We start from the raw sequence: 4,474 nt of genomic DNA, 5'->3' as shown, positions 1-4,474 counted from the left end.
TATTCTTTTTAAAAATCGGAAGAAGCTGAAGACCTTTTCTGGATTGGACTGACAGACTCAGCAGAATGCTTTGACAAGCAGCAGGGTGCTTTTACCTACCTGCAGAGCCGCTTTCATCAGAGTTGTTGCTTGTCAGACACCCATCACCCAACATGGGGCTGAAACCCATGACAGTGAGTTAAAGCATCTTATGCACTTCCGACTGAGCTAGGTGGACTATGGGACAGAAATGGACACATATAACACACTGAAAAAAATATGTTGTTGGATTTACTTAATTCAATGGTGGACATTTGTTGCACACAGATGTTTTGCTTTGGCAGCAACTTAAACAATTGAGTTAAATTAACACAATTTATTCATGTTCAATAAACTTGTGCAATTTGTGTTGATAAAATGTGACTTAAACATGTTTTGATGAAGTAATTTGAGCTCTTGGAATATTTTAATCCTTCACAATTTTTTCACTTTATCCCAACACCATTCAATAACTTTTACCCAATACTACTTGGTCACTTAAATACTACATGTTATCTTCAAATTACATTTTGCTATTATATTCTAGTATCAAATACACAATTTTCAAATGGAGGCCTTATAACAGATTGTATTGTTCTCTTCCAAGATGGTTGCTGGCATCCACCAGTAACCTTTCAAAACAAAATGTCTAATTTCACTGCAGTAGGTAAAGAATTAAACTGACATTACTCCTCTACTGAATCTATATAAATCAACAGTTAAATAATGTCAGTTCTTCCGTGTTTTCTGGAATCAATCACAGCAAAGAAATTGGACTGTTTCTTTTGAAAAATGTTGGGAAAGAACAATACAAAACATTCTATTTAAGGCCTCTGACATCAAGATTCAGTTAAACAACAATTATAACTAAACAATTTGAGGTAATGTTAGTTTCCATTAACATTAAATTAGGTTACTGAATTGGCAAACACCTTCCTATTAACACCTCCCATTTTACCCCAATAACTAAAGAAATTAGCACTTGCAGGTCAAAACCTTTATTCAAGAGACGCAAAAATAACATTGATACAGTGACTGTCAAAAATTACAGCACTGATCATACTGTGACATCTTGGTTCAAAACAGCACACTTAGAAATATTCAACGTTCTTTACTTCAACTGAATGAAACTGAAAATACCATTTCACACGACCCATATGGGATATTTAGACTGTATAACTGTTCACGCTACATCTCTTCACTAGTAAAAGAAAGAAAAAATACAAAGAGAAATTAAAAAATGCTGCCAAACAGACAAACAGAACTTGTACAGAGCAAAAGGAAAAACAAACAACAACAAAAAACGGCTCGTCCTCATGGCAGTTGCAGAGTATATAAAAATGAACCCTGCGATCCGTTCCTGGAATTGAGCTTCAAAAATGCAGCAGAACAAGTGTGAGATTTAAATGTCCTCTCACCTAGAGCTGGTCACCTCACATGCATAACAGTGAGCTTCGTTGCAGGAGCAGTTTTGTCTTAGTTGTGAGCTTTTCTTGAGAGCTGAGTTGCATCCAACTCCATTACCACCCATTGAATCACCTCAAAAGTGTAGCAGAGTTGTGATGGGTAGCTCATGTTGAAGGAATAAAAAAGGTCCAAACAGCATGGCTACTGCAAAGGTCATGTTATCCAGATCTTGAAGAACAACATCAGAAAAGTCATTGCCTGCCGCATCCTCTGGAGACAGATGTTCATTGTGGTTTTCTCAATCTGTGCAGTGGCCTCAGTCAAGTCCTGGTTAAACACAAAACATTTCTTTAAGATTCCTTTTTAAACTCATCTCTTTTGAATCTACCAGTTCTAATGTTAGAGTAATTTAAACCAATGCAAGCAACATAGTAAATAGCTATAGCCAAAGAGTGGCCTGCCATGCTGCCATTCATGGTCTAACAGAGTTTCTAAGAGAGGGTGAAAAACATAATAATTTCAAATGCTTTACATTAGTTTTTGTTAGAAAGACACCGGCCCATCAGAAATCCAGGTTATGTCACTCAGAAGATGTTAGAATTTAGACTTTCAGCCCCACAATTTGGTTAGCTGTTGGTCAGTTGGTCATTTTTTCAAACAAAAGCTAATATAAATATTGGTGGGATTTTCCTTTGTTCATTAGAATGACAAATTTAAAGTTTTTTCACACTGATGTGACCCCTAATACAGGGGTGGGGATGGGGCCTCAAGGGCCGGCGGCCGAGTTCACTACCAGGCCTCATGTGAACTTCAAATTATTAAAGAGGACTACTGGTCCTAACCAGTCCAATGAGGATCAAGTGGATAACTAAATGCATTTTTAAATGTTGCAAAGCCACAATCTACTCATAAAACACTCACCATGAACTCCTGCACCAAGATGTTACAATTGTCTTTCACACAGATGCGGAGCACTTTGATGAGGGACTCCGAGCATTAATGTCATCCTTGACTATTATAACAAAGAAAACAGAGATTTGTGAACTTTTCAGTAGCACAGAAGAAAATGATCCCAGACAAAAACTCTTGACTTTTTAAACCAGTCAACATGCAACACCAGCATCTACAAAGCAATATCAAAAGTTCCTGTTTGACATCAACTTTATGGATATATAGTTTCCAGAACATTTATTTTTAACAAAAAGATAATTTTTTCTCAGTGGGCCAGTAAATGCATGACGAAAATTATGGCATCCTTTTAGTGGAATCATTACTCACAGGTAATAGTTGACTGTTTCAATGGATGTAGCATAAAAATCTTTTACTGAGCTAATGCAATACATATACACTTTGTAGTTAAAGAATTTTAAAGTTCTTACTGTCATTATGGCAGCTACATCCTTTAGCTTTGTGCCCTGTTCCCCCGATCACTTTGCAAACACTTTCAGCAGACTGTCAGAGAAAAACTCAGCTCCGTCAGAAACCTTGACTGTAAAGGCATGGTTGGGATGCACTGGAATGCTGCATTTTATCTGAAATGACATACAATTATTTTGAAATAACAGCAGGCACTGAGCTTGGTTAATCAGTAATGTTTTGTTGAATAAAAACTGTGTTTCCAGATCTTATGGGATTAAAAAAAATCCAAAGATGTTTGTTTCTGATTTGCAACCCAACAACCCACAAGTTACAACCTCATTTCAGTTCAAGTGTGCATTAATGCGAGTCCAGTAATCACCTTTCTGGCAATACATACAGGTATAAGTTAAACCTATGGCAGATTTTGGATCTCTCAGTTGTATTAATAGGGTGAGTATGCATGCACCTAATAATTATAAAAAACCTATTATAATTAAGTTACAGAAACGAAACTAGAATATACTTTCTTACCATAACACCTTGAACCCACAATCCATCAGCTGACTCCTGGTGAAATGCAGAATAGAGGTCATCTCTCAATGTGCAGCAAAAAAAACAAAAACAAAAACAAAAGGACAGCAGGTGAGGGCAGGAGGGGTAGGGATGTAAGCTAGCATAATGCCGCTGATGATATTAGCTAAAGCTGTTCAATGTCCAAAATCTCACTAACACCACGGTGCAGTAAATACACAATGTAACTGAAGAGTCAGTTGACAAATCTATTCACACAGAAAACCAAATTATGTTATGAGTGCCTCGTAATTAGGTTTAATGTGATATTACGGCTCTTGTGCCAAAGACAAATTCAAATGAAAAAGCGCCAATTCTTTGACAACAGATAAAACAGCAAATAAGCTAACGGCTCTTTTTTAGCATGTTACATGGCGACACTCTAGACGTTTAACTACATTTGGCTGAAATATGGTAAAAATGAATTCAAAAAATCAAGACATACCAAAAACGTAGAGTTGGCTGCTCGACTTGACTGAGATGGATGCCTTTTTTAAACCACGATCCAAAGCCCGCGAGATGAAATCACGCGTGGTTTCACGAGATTTAACGTTGCTATCTTATTGACTTACTTCACCTGAACATGATATGAACAATTTAATACACCCTTTCTGCATATCATGTAGTTTTTACACTATATAGTTACATTTAACTTTAAAACATGAGGCAATTGTGTTAAATGCATGCAAGATGCTTACATAAATCCAAGAGATGGCCAGTCCCTTTTTTTCAGTGCACTAAAACTATAGGAAAATATGGAATATGGCATTCTAAATGATGAGAATGACAGGAAGGATTAAGATTTATGCTCACAATAAAAAACAAAACTGCAGGCATGACACTGGAGGGCAACAGAGTGCAGTCACCCTCCTTTGTACAGTTCTATAACCTTAGTAAGGTTTGGCAGAGTATGTCACATGCTGAACACTTAAAAAAATAGGCAATATAAAATGCAACAAAAGACGCTCCCAGCCTGACAGTACAAGGTTTGGCTTCATTTGATTGCTTTCACTAAAGAACTTGTTTTGCAGACCTTGCGGTTAGTTATGCTTGTTACAGTTTTTTCTGATTGCTTAAGCACATGTTATGTAACTATTGGCTAATTTAGCAAAACTCTACA

At 36.7% G+C, this 4,474-nt stretch overlaps 1 long non-coding RNA gene across 1 annotated transcript; it reads right to left on the bottom strand.

Annotated features, from left to right (window-relative positions):
* Positions 1–1,000: 1,000 nt before the first annotated feature.
* Positions 1,001–4,095, bottom strand: LOC143414635 (uncharacterized). The gene is made up of 4 exons (XR_013095295.1): positions 3,316–4,095; positions 2,805–2,957; positions 2,347–2,437; positions 1,001–1,752 (listed from the first exon to the last, which is right to left on the bottom strand). It is a non-coding gene; the product is annotated as an uncharacterized LOC143414635 (long non-coding RNA).
* Positions 4,096–4,474: the final 379 nt, after the last annotated feature.

The sequence above is a fragment of the Maylandia zebra genome, linkage group LG22, assembly GCF_041146795.1.
Source record: "Maylandia zebra isolate NMK-2024a linkage group LG22, Mzebra_GT3a, whole genome shotgun sequence".
NCBI classification, from domain to species: Eukaryota; Metazoa; Chordata; class Actinopteri; order Cichliformes; family Cichlidae; genus Maylandia; species Maylandia zebra.
This window is presented reverse-complemented; position numbering and strand designations above follow the sequence as displayed.